The sequence below is a fragment of the Arvicanthis niloticus genome, chromosome 1 (assembly GCF_011762505.2).
Source record: "Arvicanthis niloticus isolate mArvNil1 chromosome 1, mArvNil1.pat.X, whole genome shotgun sequence".
Classification (NCBI taxonomy): domain Eukaryota; kingdom Metazoa; phylum Chordata; class Mammalia; order Rodentia; family Muridae; genus Arvicanthis; species Arvicanthis niloticus.
In genome coordinates this window covers 84,567,791-84,586,106 of record NC_047658.1, presented here as the reverse complement: position 1 = coordinate 84,586,106, position 18,316 = coordinate 84,567,791, and positions in this window count along the sequence as shown.

Genomic DNA, 18,316 nt, shown 5'->3' with positions numbered 1-18,316 from the left:
GACATTCTCATGGAAGCACATTAAGGACAAAAGAACAGCAGGTTTTGAAGCTGTGTGAAGCATGTGATCATAATTAAGCAAATTATCTGGATGTGTGGTGGGGCACAAGGAAAGGCTGAGGATAATACACTGAAATGCTAACAGCATTTGCTACTAAATGGACACTTCAATTTTTCTATTCTTAGCAATTGATTTTTTTTCTCCAATTCTCCCCAGTTCAATAAAAAAAATACTTGCCTTTGTCACGGATGAAAATAAACATTTAAGAAACTACAACACATTAGAGGTCGAGTGTTAAAAATCTACAAGGAGGTCCAGTACCATAGACTAGGAAGGAGACTTGCAAGATTCTACAGTGTGTTTCTGCATTTACTGATGCTAGACTAGATGGTATTTTGTTTACCCATTTCCTCTGTTCCTCTTCTTTCTGAGATAACAGAGTATATGTGGAAAGCAAATGTACCCAGAGGCCTGGCATCTGACCAGTACTCTCCTCTCCACCCTGGAAGACAGCTCCCTATGTCAGGTACATATTTGGCACTTTTCCAGGCAACTTTGTTGCTCTTAATTGGGTGCTGATACTGCCACATTCTCTGTGTGCTCCGTGGCTGTAGAAAGGCTAAAGGGAAAAGATGAGGTATTTTCTTAACAAAGCCTTCTGCAACACCGAAACCTCCTACTCACCCCATGCCCCAGCCAGACACGTCAGTTACAGAAAATCCATGTGCACAGTAATGTGTCCTGTGTTTTTATGGAATTCATGGGTCTTCCTTCACATCTCCCCCAAATCCCAGAAGCCATGGCATCGAAAAAGAATAAACAGATTCTGAAGAGTTTACCACAGACATTGTTTTCCTAGAAATAGTCACAAGAAAAATGTAATTGTTTCTTTTAAACTTGGGGTGAGATTTATACTCACCTTTACAACTCACCTTTACAGTCTGCCTTAATTCTATAGCGATGAAAGCTTGATTTAAAAACAAAAACAGAAAGAAATGTGATCTGTCCATCCTATTTTCTAATGGTGCAGATTTTCTCCTTCAAGGTCAAAGCTATAGCTTTAATATTAAAATATATGTTCCTCATGGTTCTTACCACCAACTCCTATTAAGCCAGGGATGCGGCAGGATTCTGAAATGATCGACAGTATATTTTCATTCGATCTCTCTTAAAATAATGGTGCATAGAACTTCATGTCATTACTTTTTAATGATCTTAACCTAGTTAATAGCACAGTAATATTCCAAAAAGGAGTGGGGAATTATTTCCACATTTAATTTTCATTGCAAAAAAAATTGAAAGGAGCTCTCACTATTTTTTTTCCTTTTTGCCAGAGAAGCTGTCTGCTGCCTGTGACTGCATTAGCTCTGCCACATTACAGCTGAGCTAATGGGTCAAAACCAAGTGATTAGTCTCCTAAGCTTCCAAGCAGTTCCAAGCATCAACTGACTGGCTCCTAGAGACTTGGACATTTCTATGACTGCATGAGGCTCGCTTGATCTCTCATCAGGTTGGGTCCTTTCCACCTTGCAGATCACATGACCTGATGATTTGTGCTGCTCTGCATGTTTAGGCCAAACAGAGTAATCTGGAGAGAGGAGAGAGGGACAGAGTCCTCTAGAGTGTTCCTCTACTTCAGCACCTTTCAGGCTTGGTCGAAAGTGTAGATGATCCGACATGGCTCAGGCACTGATCTGCTAGCCATTCATGGTTTATTCATGAGCTGTTCTGTTCATTCAGGAACTGTCCCAAGCCTTTATGTTCCTTACAGGGTGTTCCCATGATGGACTTGGCTTTTGTTCCAATTATGCTGCTTTTCTAGGTTCAAGAGGCTCTATGCATGTGTGGAGGCCAGGGGATAATTTTAGGATTTTTCCTTGGGTACTGCCCACCTTGATTTTCAGAGAGGGAATTTCATTAGCCTGGAACCCACTAAGCAGGGTAGGCTGACTGGTCAACAAGACCCAGGCATCTGCTTGTCTCTGTCACCCAGCATTGGATATATAAAGCATGATTTTATAAACAATTTTATCTTCTTACAAAGAACTTAGTTTTTGAGACATGGTCTTACTATATATACCAGCTGGCCTAGAACTTGCTATGTAGACCAAACTGGCTTTGAAAACATAAAGATATTACCCTACTTCTCCCTCCCAAGTGTTGGGATTAAAATAATGTGCCACCATACCTGATCATGGCCCAACTTTTTAACATGGATTCTAGGGTTTTGATTCAAGTTCTCAGCAAGCATGGTACCAACTGTGGATCACTGTAGATGCAGGATGCTCTTGACTGAATGAAATAGAACAGACATTGGTGAATTTGGAGGTACTTTGGACCAAGTACTTGGGAGGTAGTACAGGACAATCGCTGCAAGTTTGAGGCCAGTCTGGTCTACACAGCAAAGTCCAAGCCAACCAGGGCTACAAAGTAAGACCATGTCTTAGAAAAGAGGTGGGGGAGTACAACTGACTTATTAGGAATGCTTGCAGATAAGGAAGAATAAAAGGTAATAATCCAATTTAAATAGCTGAATGCATTGAGCAGTGCACCCCAAATGGTATTAATTTTTAAAACCAGGTGTGTGTCTTTGGACTACAATGAGATTATAATGAGACAAACATTTCACTGATAGAATGGGTAAGCTTAAAAAGACTGCCTTGTGGAAAGTTACAAGTTCAAACACTAAGTTTTTAAAATCAAAATTTGAACAGAAATACCCTGCATGGGTGGACAATGCTGCTCCCAGAAGCCATGGATTATTAAATAAAAATATGTCAACTCCAGTAACAGGTTTTCTACCTATGAGGCAGAGACCCCAGAAGTCCCCAGACCAGCACATGCTATTGCTGTTGCTCTTGGCTACCAACCATAATTACTTTTATAAATCCTTCTTGCTGAAGATATCACACACTTTAGCTTCAGGACACAGAGATATAGATAAGTCAGTCTTGAACTGAAGGACACTTTCCACCTGCTGTCTGGCTTCTGTAGAGTGAGGTGTCATATGGGTTTCTCCATAGAAGCCCACATAACACCTTGCCCAGTGCTAAACCTTACACGCTACAGTATACACCAGTCAGACAAGATGTTTCAAATAATGAAACAGTGGTACGATTGCTATGGAGAAACCAACTGCTTTCTTCTTGGTTTTGAAGCCTCCTCCACAGACAGAAATCCATTCACAACATTGTAAACCTGATTAAAAGTCTATGTCTGGATAGGCCATCGGCCCTAGGAGAAATCTATGTTACTGGTTTTGCTTTGTGGTCATGTTGTCAAACTGCTTTCTAAATATTTATGCTTATACTGATAGATATATTCTGCTCTCTGCCTTACTTCTCTTTGCAGTGGCTAGTGGCTAATGCAGAGACTCACAACTGCTCAAGGTTCTGAGAATGAGTGACCTTGAGTGCTCATCGGTGAATGGATCACCTGTGCCAATCTTGTGTAGGGAACATTTGGGAAGAACAAAATGAATGAGTGTAAGAGCTGGAGCACACCGAAGGGAGCCATGAAATGCTGCCTTTTGTACAGGATATGGCCATTGTATACACGAATTCACAGTACCTGTGCTTACCTGCACAAGGTCAAGCCAGTCAGCATTCCAGTGTGGATGGAAAATGGGTTCCTGAGGCACTGCTAGTTGAGAAGCTATTGGCAGTTGATGACAGACAAAGGGGGAGATTTGCTTTTTCTTTTTGGCCTATGGCTAAACTCAGTGGGTAAATTTTTTTTAAAGGATGGGAAATTGGGAGGGAGACACGTTTAGGGATCCCAGGGAGAGCTAGAATGAGGTAGGGGGTATAAGTGATCAAACTACCTGTTGTAAAGTATTATCATTTGCAAAGAATAAATTAAAGCATTATTTTAAAAAGACTAACACCACAATAATTTGCAAAAAAAAATTTCATAATTTTTGAATATAAAATAAACAGTCCAAAGAGTTTCTTATAAAACTAAATTCATCCCTATCCTTTGAACTCAGCTCCACTTATAAGAAACTATTCCTCTCCCCAGAAGTGAATGGGAGTCTTACAGAAGATGTGTACCATATCTATTAACAGCAAAGCTGACACAAAGACCCAAGAATGCAAGCATCAGTAAAGAAACTGGAGCATCTTCACCCAACTGAGTACCACTCAGTAAGGAAAGAAACAAAGTCCTGGTCTCTGACTCAACAGAGATGAATCTTGGGCACTAATTGATAAGAGCCATGATAAAGGAGTAGATGTAATAGGAGTCAGTGAATATCAAACCAATAAAATCAAGTTGTAGTGGGAAAGGTGTCAGAAGAGCCAAGGAATCTGAGGATCATGGATCAACAGGAATGGTCTAGGGCAATGTGTAGGGTGACACTCATGTCCGTTGGCTTGATTGGTAGTTTATGTAAGTATCTTCATTAAAATCCATTCAATTCTACATATAAAATTGCCCATTCCATTACTTGTGAAATGTATTTTAAAATATCTCTGGATTATGGCCTCTAAATAAGATATTTCTTTCACCTCCTCCAAGGCTCAAGAAACATCATGGAAGAGGAGACAGAAAAACATGTAACCAAGGACAGGGAGGTGAACAGGGACAAGTCATCTGAGAATATGACATAGGCAATTGCATGTATGAGCTCATTGCAACTGAACCTACCTAGACAAGACCGACCCTGAAAATGTTATCATGGATGGAGAGAGGCCCATGGGAGTGAGGGGCTGCTGACAAAGTGATGGCTGTTGGTGCAGGGATATCACTTGTTTCAGTGGTTTTGTGATGTAGACACAATAAATTTCCCTACTTCAGCAAATGGGTGGATGGATGGATGGATGGATGGATGGATGGATGGATGGATGAATAGATGGACAAATGGATAGATGGACAGATGGATGGATGGATGACCCAGACAGAATATGAACAGAAGGAGGAAGCCAGTGAGTGCCAGTAAGCTCCTGGGTGAGGGTGTGAGCCTGCTAACTGCTTCCACTGTTGTCTCAGGACATCAGACTCCTGCCTCAATAGAGATTTACAATAGAGAATCACACCAGGGACTAACCAGGGAGCTTCCTTGCCTTTATTCTCAGACTAGGGTTGTGCCATTGGTTCCCTTAGTTTTGAGCCTTCTGATAACAGTGAGTGCCTACAAGATTCTCTAGCTCCCCAGTGTACTGATGTCCAATTTGAGCTTCCTACCTTCCAATTGTGGAAACTAATCACTGGATCCCTCATAATTATTAAACAGGGTTACTGTCACAGGTGCATGAGTGGCAGAATGTGTTCATAAATTATCATTGTTTTTACCTTGCTTTCTAGTTTAGGAGTAATTGTACCTGATTTTCAGGCAAGGACACAGATTCAGGCAGTTTGGGAAACTCTTAAAAGGAACACAGCTACTATGTACAGGGTAGTATCAACATTAAAAATGTAGGGTGTCTGGTTTTAAATATTGTGTTTTAATATGCCCTGAGATCAGTAGTTAGACAAGATATTCTTTCAGGTTCTTTCTCATTCCATAATTCTAATTCTGTAGGGGCAGGAATTATTGTTGATTATAGTCATTAAGTTTAAAGAGTTTGCTGGAGAAATTAAGTATAAGTTAATAAGTAGTTGATCCTGTCTCAGACAATCTGAAGTCCCAGCAGACTCCAGAGACATAGCACAAATGAGGCTAAACAAAGCTGGTGACACAGATCTGGGAAGAGAACCCAGCTGTTCCCAGGATCCTAGGATGAACCGATTGCTGTGGGGGAAAGTTGAATATTTTTCTGAGGTTGAAGTAAGGGGCAGTCAGGGGGGAGGCACAGGCAGTTGATGGCATTTGTTCTCAGAGCAGATGAGTGAATTATTTTTTCTTGAACAACTTGGTAAGAATGTGTTGTACCTTAATCAAGAAATGGTAGTTCAGCAGTGAATGATATCTGACACAAACAGAAAGATAAGAGAGCATCACTCACTAGACACATCCAGGGTACTGGCTAAAGGCAAGACAGCACCTCTCTTGGGAACTAGGAGAAGCCCTGCTCAGTACTGAGAGTTAGGCTCATGTATTTCATTTCATGATAATCTCATAAATTATTGATTTAGAACTGAGAGAGTCAGGATAAATGATGACACTAACTGGTCTTTCAGTTGGTATGGGGCTGAAATAGATTAACATCTGGTTTCTAACAGAGGCTCACAAGTTTGATGCACTCAGGGGTTATTGTGCACACAATTAACCTTCTGCGATTAGATGGTTCTCACACAGGTGATGGTTAAACCGTGGTAATCTTCTCTTTTATAAACAGCATTTTGTAGCTTTCCAGATGTTCAATGTCATTCTCTCTCTCCTTTCTTTCTCCCTCCCTTCTTCTTCCTCTCTCCTACTTCCCTCTCATCTGTCCGTCCCCTCTTTTTCTCTTTCATCTCCATAGTACAGACCCATGAGGCACTTATTTTTCCTTACCACATATGAAAATAGAACAATCGAAGCATGGTGGGCATGTCTTTGCCTTCCTTTGTTCTCATCAAGGCAGTAATAGGAACATCAGGAGTGAGTTGTCAGTTGTCCATAGGTCAGAGTCTCCAGCAGAAGATTGGAAGTGTCCTGAGCTCAACATCGCCCTTTCTTGGTGGACTCAAGAACAGATAGTGTCTTATTTTGACCACCATTTTGAGACTCCTTACCTCCATGAAATGGAAGGCTCTTCCTGGGCTGACTACATGCTCAGACTTCCTAGAACATCCCAGAAGAACCCAGAGAAACTCACAGGGGAATACATTTCCACTTCTCAATCTCTGCAAAGTGCTGAGACCTGGGCCTTTGAGACTCACCTATTCCTGACATCTATTTGGTCTCTCTTTGAGGAAGACATGTGCTTGGGGTTTCAGGTGGGTTTGGGGGACACCTAACCTTTACTTACTCCTCCCTGTTCCTTAAAGGAAATTTAGTGGATGCCAGGTAGGCAAAAGTGTGTGCTTTATGGTAAGACTCCTGAGTCATGGACATGTTTTCATGAAAGCACTTCATGGCCACCCTCCTCTGGCACAGGCTGTCACTCCCAGGCTCTCTAACCCAGCCTGAGAGCTTACCCACTTGCCTATGAAGTAATCAAAAGTTGCAATTACCTTGTGTGTAAAATTGAAAATTAAAGTTAATATTTTTAAATTAGGTTTCTCTTTTGTCAACTTTATCCATTTAAGTAATGCATTCTGATTGCTCTGTTTCTCCCTCCCCCCCTCTCTTCCTCGAATTCCTATCAACCCTTCCTCCCTCCCTCCTAGTCCTTTTCCTAGATTTAAGGACACGTGATATTCTGGTTTTTGATCACTATAGTTTAACCAGAGCCATCCATTGGAACTTGTTTGGGCTATTTTATAGGTAAAACACAACCTTTGACTGATGACCCAATGGCAGCTACAGATGTTTACACAAAGTCTGTGTTGGTCAGTTTCTTGTCAACCTGGCACAAGCTAGGATCACCTGGGAAGAAAGAACCTCAACTGAAAAAAAAAAAAAAAAAAAAAAAAAAAAAAAAAAAAAAAAAAAAAAAAAAAAACCTGTTTCCACCAGTTTGATCTGTATGCAAGCTTATGAGACATTTGATTGTTGATGAATGTAGGTGATCCCAGCTCACTGTGGGTGGTGCTTCCTTTGAGCAAGTGGTCCTGGGGTGCATAAGAAAGCAGACTGAGCAAGTCATGAAGAACAAGTGAGTAAGCAGCATTTGTTCATGATTTCTGCATGAGTTCCTGCTTCCTGGGTCCTGCCTTGATTCCTGCCCTGACTTCCCTCCATGGTGGATGACAAATAGAAGTTGAAATAAATCCTTTTTTTTTCCCCAAGATGCTCTTAGTCATGGCGTGTTATCATAGCACTAGAAAAGTAACTAAGAGAGGGTTTGCACAAAAATGGACCCATTCATTCTCAAACATGAAGAGAGGGGGTTTCTGGGGCTCTAGCAATGTATTTACAGCTTGTTTGAAAGCTTTGGTAAAACACAAGAATGCATAGACACCTATATGTACACATAGAAGCAAGAGTCATTTATTTATTTAATCTAGATATTACCAACTGAGTCAAAGGGAACAATGCTAGTATTTGTGACATAAGATTACTGCTCTTCTCAGGCTCGTGGGAGTTCAGTTCGGTGCTGTGAAGGAGTAATTAAGCCATTCAAAATTCATTGTGCCTCTTCTCAAACATGGTTAAGAGTTCTTTGATGCTCCATGGGCCTTACTCAAAATAAATTAGGACTGGGGAGGTAATTTAGTTAGAAAACAAAAACAAAAATTCTTGCCAAGCAAGCATGAGGGCCTGAGTTCAGATCCCCAGCAACCACAGAAAAAGCCAGGATGTTGGCATGCTCCTATAATACCAGTGCTGGAGAGAGAGAGAGACAGGAGGGCCTCTGGGGCTTGCTGGCAGCCAGTCTAGCTGAGCCAAGGAGTGTGAGTTTCAGTGAAAAGAAAATATCTTTAAAAACAAGATGGCTAGAAATTTAGGAAGATACTTGGTGTTCACCTCCACACATGTGCACACATGCACACACACACACACACACACACACACAGGCATATGCACAACTAAAAAAGTTGATTGAATTCCCACACAGGAATAAAAGGAAAAGAAGGAAGTAAATTACAAATGGCCACCAGAATCTCTGCCCAGAGAAAACTTCATGGCTTGTCTCTCCTTCCTGAGTTCTTCATTTCCTGACTGTAACTGATTCACCTTCATAATGTCCTTCTAGCATTGCCACAGGACAGCTCACAGACTCTTTAATTGAATATTGCCAACCAGGTGAAGTCACGAGGTGGAGGAGGGAGAGATGCCTGTAGCCTGTTGGAGTCTACAGTGAATCCTTTATTGAGCTCAAGGCTGCTTGCTAAGAGAGATGATTTATATTAAATCCCAACACATAATAAATGCTCAATAAACATCATGCCCTCTCGATCCCTCTTCCTCGGGAACAGTTTATTTTCTACCTGGTGATTAATTAGTAGAAAGCTGCAGAGCTGAATGATGTGCCATTCAGACCATGGACAGTTGGTTTGTCATGAATAATGTAATGTCACATTTTGGACTATTTATATTCAGATGAACTATATGTAATGTGCCACCCATGCTAAAGAGGAACATTAATATTTAGCATTCCATACTAACCATGGTGATTAATTCGACCTTAACTCTGTGTCTTCTTTGTGGAATTCGCAGTCTCTTCTCTTTTCTCAAAGGGACACCATACGACATATTTGATAAATATGTAAGCAAGCTTTGCTTAGGCACTGCTAAAAAGCAGTTGAGTAGAGTGTTTCAAGAGCCTTAAATGTCTTCACATAGCTGTTCATCCAGATGTCTCAGCTCTGAGACTACCCTAAACAGACATTCCAAAGCATGGCAAGACAGTGGTGGGGGGCTCTTTATGTACAAATGTATAATGATGGATGATTGGTTGAGTCATTCATTCATCATGTGGAACATTATGCAGTCATTAAGAATGATGTACACAAAGCATTAACAACACAGGAACATATTTCTGTCACAGATTAAGTAAAACTAATGAACACAGAATAAGGAACGGAAGGAAATACCAGTGAGCACACAGTGACTGGGGTTTTTGTTTTCAACAAATTCTTCTGGTATACAACATGTGTGCTCACATCCCCTTCCTCAGTTGCCTGTGTGTATTCCTCTCCTCTTGCAGTTGGTCTCAGCAACTGTTCTCATGATCACAATCCATCGATCATGATCTATTTAAACATTTATTTACACCCTTAGTCCTGTACAACACTCTGCCTTAGTCACAAAAACCTCTTGGCCATGAGTGACAGTCAAAGCAACACTCACAGACAATCAGAGTGTCAAAAGCAAGAAACCATTCAACCCTCAGCTCTCACTGGCATACCCAGGGTACAGTGGATGAAAAAAAAAAAAAAAACTGATCTGTCGATTGATCCTTTTCTTAAGTTTCTAGGGATGGATTTTCCCATTTGCTTTTGTGAAAGAATCCTTTATAAATGAGCTAAACACCCCTGACTCTAAATTCCAACTCCACGAGTCCAGAGTCCTTGTGTCCTACTCAAGCTTGTGATTCTCACCCAAGTACAGGACTGGCCGTCCCACCAACAGGCCTAAAGGGGGGTTTTTCTACTTGAGTCTTTTGCAATAGCTTTTGTTAACTTGATTTTTCTCCAACATAATTTCTACCATTCATCATTGTATGGCAAGTTCTTAAAGCCATAAACAATGGGGACAAGAGTGGCAGTATACTGAGCAGCTCTTACATGCTGCCTATGCCACCTACTCTAAATACCTTCTGTCTAATACTGCTAACAACCTTACTAGAGCTACCACTGTCTGTGCTTTTCACATATGAGCTCAGACATACACAGGGAGCTATGGAAATTGCCAGAGTTCTCCCCAACAGTTGTGGGGGAAAACCAAATCTACTTTACTCCTCTTTCCACTAGGGATCACCTATCTATTTGGATGATTATGGCAAGCTCTATAAACTCTCTTGATACAAAGGCAGAATTTAATTCATATTATATATATGTAAGTATACACACACACACACACACACACACACACACACACACACACACAATTGAGACAGGGTCTTATGTATTCCAGAGGCTGGTCTTAAACTTACCTTGTTGCATGGGATGCATGTGAACAGGATCCTTCTTTTTCTAGCTCCTGAATACTAAGATTACAGAATGGTTACCTACATGTCCAGTTTTGTGTGGCCTGAAGGCTTGAGCCAAGGACTTCAAGCACCATCTGAGTTAAGCCACACTGCCACTTTTAATATTTTAGTTTCTCACTACAGACTTTCCTGACAATTTCTTGTGAGGACTCATAGCAAGGGTCTACATGTTTAAAGCAAGACACTAAGTGATTACAAATGGTGTACCCTGCACACTACTAATCACACCCATTCTGATGCTTGTACTGAAGCATCAGGACTTGACCTTGAGACTCTTGGCCCCCCTGGCTAGACCCTGACCCATCTTGACCACACTCTCATTTTCACCATGAACACAGATACTAATAGTCATTACAGACTCAGCAGTGACCTTTGCTTGTTTGTTTTGCAGGATGGAATCTCACTACCTTCAAAGATCCATGCTTCTTTCTGCCAATGTTCACCAGGCTGCATCTGTGCCAGGGTATTCTAATCGCTGAAGTTTAATTGCATCCAGATTCAGACCCATATGTAACACACACACATATATGGTCAGAATCACACATAGAAGCATACATACTACTTTGCCTGAGTTGAAGAATGCATGGAACTTGTACCAGAGCCATCTTCCTGAGTTCAGAGACCACAAAGGGCACCAGTACACACTGGCCTGGAAAGGATGAGAAGTGATTAACTTACCCTGGGAAAGAAAGTAACACTGAAGGAAGAAAGGAAGCAAAGAAGTGAGGGAGAACAGAGAAAGGGAGGTGTTTTGAATGAGAATGCCCCATAGGCTCCATATTTGAATGCTCAGTCAACAATTAATAAACCATTTGAGAAGGATTAGGGAATGTGGCCTTGTTGGTTGGAGTAGGTATGACTTACTGGGGGTGTATTTCTTTCTTTCTTTCTTTCTTTCTTTCTTTCTTTTTTTTTTTTTTGTTTTTTTTTTTTTGTTTTGTTTTTTTGTTTGTTTTGTTTTTTGTTTTTTCGAGACAGGGTTTTTCTGTGTAGCCCTGGCTGTCCTGGAACTCACTCTGTAGACCAGGCTGGCCTCGAACTCAGAAATCTGCCTGCCTCTGACTCCCAAGTGCTGGGATTAAAGGTGTGCGCCACCACCGCCCGGCCTGGGGGTGTATTTCAAAACTCCATTCTATTCTCTCTCTCTCTCTCTCTCTCTCTCTCTCTCTCTCTCTCTCTCTCTCTCTCCATCTTGCTATCTCTATCTCCCTACCTTCCTCCTCCCTTTCTCTTTCTCTCCTGCCTGTGAATCAGGATGCAAAGCTCTCAGCTAAGTTCTAGCACTATGCTTGCCTGCCTGCCTGCCCCTATGCTCCCACCATCATGATAATGGACTAAACTCTAAAACTGTAAGCAAGCACTTAATTAAATTTTTTTTCTTTTATAAGTTGTCTTGGTCATGATGTCTTTTTAAAGCAACAAAGTAGTAACTAAAACAGAAGTTGGTACCAGGAACTGGGACATTGGCTGTGACAGGCCTGACCACGCTGTTGTTTGGAATAATGTGGAAGACTTTTGGACCTTGGGTTTAAAAAGTGGTTGAATGCTTTAAATCAGGGTTTACTGGGCCACTCTAGTAGATGCATGAAAGACAGTGGTACTGAGAGTGATGAGAACTGCTCAGGAAGTTTCAGAAAAGAAGGATATTAGCAGCTGGCCTAGAGATCATTCTCACAATTCTTTAACAAAATGATAAAGGATGTGGCTGCTTTTTGCTCTTGTCTTAAAATTTTACTGGAGACTAAATTTAAGAGTTTGGACTAATGGCGTTTGTAGAGGAGATTTAAGACAGTCTAGTACTGACTGTGCCACGTGGTTATGAGTGATCACGCCTATGCAGATCTACAATGAAAAGGAGCAATTTGAGCAATAAGAGATACAAAGTATACAGTTTTAAGAGAAAAGAGTATTATGGAGTATAATATTGGACTCAAGTTTGTGCTCAAATAAATAAAGGTTTTTTTTTGTTTTGTTTTGTTTTTCTTTTAAAAAGCCTGATTCAAAATGGAATAAAGGGAGTGATATCCTCATGGCAAAATCCTACTCAGCTAAGCTTTCAGCTTGTGAAAAGAAATTAAAGGAAAGTTTAAGCAATGAAAGAAAACACCATCAGAAAGCTTATGCAAATGTAAGTCAAGGAGGGGCCCAGGTTCCAGTCTTAGCAAGGAGAAGAACTTGGCAGTGTCAGCCACATGATTCTGGCTTTTTATACATCCTTTATAGTAAAGGATACAGGAAAAGGAAAGGGTTATAAAATTGTCCTCCTCAATTAAGGAAAGCTGCTGAGGCCAGGCATTTGGTAGGGCCTGCATGAAAGCCAGAGATGTTATTGCTTGAAGTTGTGAAGGTGAAGCCTGGATCGCATTGGAGATGGAAACATAGGGTATAGAGATGCAGAATTTAGAGTTTTCCATACTGGTTTTCAGTCTTGCTTTGGTCAAGTAGTTCCTCACTATACTTCCTCTCCTCCCTTTTTGAATGTTACTGTATGTTCTGTGCCATTTTATGTAAGATCTGCTTTTTTAGTTTGAATTTACAGGTGGTTAGAGTTAAGAGATTACCTTGAGTGTCATTGAGACTTTGGAGTTTTAAACAGTCTTGAGACTATGAAAGAATATGGGAACTTTTGAGTTGGGCATAATGAATTTTGCATTATGATATGGTTACAAGCCTATAGGGGCCAGGGTATCAGATATGGGAGTTTGAATAAGAATTGTTTCCTTAGGCTCACATAGCTGAGGCTCAATCACCAGTTGGTGAACCATTTAATGAGAATTAGAAGGATTAAGAGTTGTAACCTTGTTGGAGTAGGTGTGGCTTTGTTGGGAGAGCTGGGCTTTGAAGCTTTAAAAGCCAGTGCCAGGCCCTGTCTTCCTCCCCCATCTCCACCCCCACCCCACCCCCTCTTTCTGCTGCCTGTGAATTTGGATGTAAAGCTCTCAACTACTTTTTAAGCACCATACCTGTCTATGTACTGCCACACTTCCCACAATGATGATAATGGACTGACCCTCTGAAACTGTAAGCAAAACCTTAATAAAAAGCTTTCCTTTATAAGTTTCCTTGGTCATGGTGTCTCTTCATGACCATAGAACAGGAATTAAGGCAGAAGGAAGAACAGTTATTTGCGAAAGAAAAATGGTCAGAATTTTCTAGAACAACAAAAGCAAATGAGAATAAACACCAGAGACAGGTAGAAGGAGGTGTAGAACCCCAAAGCCATTCAGAGAGTCCTCTGCTTTCACCTCACAGCACAGGGAAGCCAACATTGTTCCCTAAGGAGTCTCAGTTTGCATTTATACAAAGATCTCTCTGCCAATGTGTGAAGGGAACAGAAGAGCAAGGAAGGATGTGAGGCTCTTCCTTCTCCCTGGTCCAAAGCAGTTTCTCTTGACTCATGCTCACACATTGGACTCCACCTTCTTGATGGAATCTTTTCTACCTGAAATCCCCTAGGTGATTCCAGTGTCCTGTGCTCTCCTCACCTTAACACATGCCACAAAGTGACCAGAATTCCAGGGGCTCATGCTGTCAGTCAACACAAATGCCTATGAATGGAGACAGCAATTGACTCTTAAAGTATGCTTCATTCAGAGTTGGTGATCTGAGAAGACCTTGGCAGGGGGGGAGGGATCACATCATGAAAAGATGCCTGTATGTTATCCCTTGTGGCTACACAGGATGCACAACAAGGCAGTCATTTGGACTAAAGAAATGGCTCAATTAGTAAAGTGTTAGCTCAACATGAATACCTGAGTTTGATCCTCAGCAACCACACAGAAGAGCTGGGCATAATAGCACATGTTTATAATCCCAGAGATAAGGAAATGGAGTCAAGTCGATCACTCAGTTTGGCTGGCCAGCCAGGCTAGGAAAATTGGTGAGGCCCAGGCCAATGGCAGACATTTTCTCAAAGAACACAGCCTACACTAAAGTAATGGCTCCTGAGGAAAAATAACCAAGACTAATAATCCCTGGCCTCTATTCACATATATGCATATGTACTCTTATATGCACACTGCATACACATGCACACATTTGAAGACAAATCATTTTCAAAGGCATTCAGTGACTTGAGAGATCAGCCTTGCTGCCTTAATCAGGTGTCAACCTCAGCCCTAGAACCCATAGTGCTGAGGCCTGTCTCACTTCTTCCTTTTGCACTTCTTCTTCACTGTCTTTCTGGACATCTGGGGTCAGGCACTTGGGAACTGTCCATTTAATCAGTGCCAATGGCTATCAGTTCTGCCATCCTCTGGGTACCACCCTGGCTGAGGAAGGTGTCAACTTAGAACAAGCAAACTCTGAGTGCTGCTCTACACTACACTACAGACATGCATGTGCAGATTACTTCCTGCAGTGTGAAAATGTGATATGTCCTTATAATACATGCTGCAAATAGTCCTGGGCCAGATACAGGGCTCAGTGGGTAAAGACACTTGCTACTAAGCCTGACGACTTAAGTTTGGTCCCCAGGATACATACGGCAGAAGGAGAGAACTGACTCCCAAAAGTTGTTCTTTGACCTCTGCAAGACTTGGCAGGTTTCTATATGTGCATTTTTATTGAGTTTTTTCCCATACAATATATTCTGATCACAGTTTCCCCTCCCCCAAATCCTCCCACATCCTCTGACCCAACTCAATGCCCTTTCTTTATTCTCCTTAAACAAACAGGCAAACAGAAAACATTGAACAATCTAGATTCTTTTAAAGAAAGAAACACATACACACAGTTTTGGTTTTTTGCTTTTTTTTTTTTTTTTTAAAGGGACCTGTCTGACCCTCCTGCACCCTCTCATCAGTACGCTGGAATTGTCCTTGTAGTTTTTATCACATCACCAGTCTGCAAAGCTTCACAGAGGCAGAGATCATGTTTGTTTATACAAATTTTACCTGCATTCGTACCAACAAGTGTTGGTACATGGAGCCTTTCTACCCACATTTACAAAATGGCATCTCTTGGAAAGCCTACTGTGTCCAGGTATCTTTCTAGCCATGTCATAGGTATGTATTCATCAGATTTTTGCATTAACCCTTTGCAGAAGATTATATAGCAACCCACCACCCTACCAGAAAAATATATAAACAGGGAAGGCTGGATACAGGGAGCCTGACTGCATAGCTGGTGTGTGGCACCCTTGGGTCTCCTGGTCCTTGCTCCCAAGCTAACCCTTTGCAGAAGATTATACAGCAACCCACCACTCTACCAGAAAAATATATAAACAGGGAAGGCTGGATACAGGGAGCCTGACTGCATAGCTGGTGTGTGGCACCCTTGGGTCTCCTGGTCCTTGCTCCCAAGCATAGCACTAGAATAGATAATAGATGGAGAAATGGATGTGGCATAACCATCATTTAATTGTGTATGCTAATGGCTGGGAGCAGTGGGCTGCAGCACCTGCCACGGTGAATACACTCACAGAAAGTGGTCACAGCAGTCCCTGGTGGACACCATGATACATGTGGACTCTTCAACAGACTAACCTCTGCAAATTACCACTTATAATAGCCAATGACAAAACCCACTGGGGTTCCCTTAGCAGCACTCAAACTAATGGGCAGGAAGTAACTAAGAATTAAACTCTAGCTAAGCCAAAAAAAAAAAAAAAAAAAAAAACCTAAATCAACAGAGTTAATTAAGCACTTACTTCCTCTTCCACATCCCAATCCCAATATATTTCTGGGCTCAAGACCTTGCCAAAACTCTTAAGCACCCCCCAGACATTTTTTCTACTTCTGCTCACATTCCCACACATTTGTGTTTGCTCTTCACACACCACAACTCCACTGAGGCTGCTGTGACAAGGATCACTGTGACTGATGGTGCTGTCACAATGGTGTCTCTGGAGCTGTTTACCCCTTAGATTCTGTGTATGTAATACTGTCATCTCCTTGAACACCAGCCCTGTTAAGCACCTTGGACAGGGTTGCCTACACTGAAGTGCTCAGTGTACCAAGGAGCAAGCCCCTAAGGTTTGCTGTACTTCTAATCTCTCTAGGGCTAGGACTGGGGAGTCACACAACCTCTTTCCACCTTGAGTTTTAACCCTCAGTGTGATGCTATGAGATTATTACCACATCTATTCCCCATTACCCTCTTTGTACTCTGCTCCTTTCTTTCATCTTCTCTAACTGTCCTGCTTCTACTTTTACACCACAGAGAATGTAATATTTGTTTTTTTCGTTAGTCAGATTTATTTTACTTAGCATAATGATCTCCAATTCCATCCATTTTCCTGAAAATGACATAATTTTATTTGTGGCTGACTAGTACTCCACTGTGAGCCACATTTTCTTCATTCTTTTATTGTGTTATGAACATCTAGGCTGGTTCCATACCTCAGTAATTATGAAACAGCAGCAGTAAACACAGGTAAGCATGTGTCTTTGCAGAATGAGTGTCCTTTAGGTGAATACCCAGGAGAGTCTAGCTGAACTGTACTACCCTAATACACTGTTGAATTCTGACAGCGGCATCCAGTAACAATGGTTGCTGACTTGACCTATGAGACCAATTTCATGTGTTTTTTGGTTGCTTTGTTCATTTATTCTAGCAAAGACTCAAAGAATTTCCTTTGAGGACATTAAGGTTCAATGCTTCAGTAGAGTCTTGGATCTCAGAGGTGGTCCCTGTAGCTTCAATAACACAGCAGGGTGTGGAACTAAGATCTAAAGTGCTGGTATCCAAGATTCTGGATAAATTCCAGGTCATCACATCCCCAGCAATGTAAATCAGTATGCCATGAATATCAGTATGCGCGCGCGCGCGCACACACACACACACACACACACACACACACACACACCCTGGCCTGGCCATGGCAACTTCCTTTTGCCCAGTAGATTTTCTGTCACAACCCTCACCATGATTGTGATATAGATTTGAAGTTTCCTAAAAATGTTCATGTATTGAGAGATTGTATGATCTCTGTATTAGTGTATTAGTTATGGTTCTTCAGAGGAATAGAACTGGTAGAATGAATACACACAGAGGGGGAAGGGAGATGGAGATGGAAAAGGAGGAGGAAGAGGGAGAGGGAGAGATGGGGGAGGGAGGGAAAAAGGGAGGAAGGGGAGAGAGAGAGAGATCATAGTTTCCAGTGCTCTGCTGTTTACACACGGTACTATGGGAGGCGATTGGACCATGATGACTGTGATCTCACTGATAAGATAAACCATTGATGAAGTCATACATAACAGGAACATGGTAAGAACTGTAGGAGGTGGAAGGCTATAGATTGCTGGGATGTGCCCTAAAAGGACATATTTTTTTTTATTCCTTTCCTCATCCTGCTTTATTTTTTTTTTTTTGCTTCCTTTGCTCCCTTGTCACTGTATGGTGAGCAGCTAGACTCTACCTTCCACTAGGCTGCTTGGCCTCACCTCAGACCCAGAAACAGCAGACCTAAGTGACCACTTACTTAAACCTCAGACACCAAAGAAAAACCCAAGATAAACCTTTATTCCTTTCAAGTAGCTTGCCTAAATGCTGACACTCTACCTACAGTTCCCAGCCCTTCAGTACTGAGTACGTCACAGGACCAACACCAGCTAGTGTGATACAGGTCAAAATCCTTTGTGGAACTTTTGGGGGTGAAGCATTTATGAGCCAAGGTCAGATTCTCCTCCAGT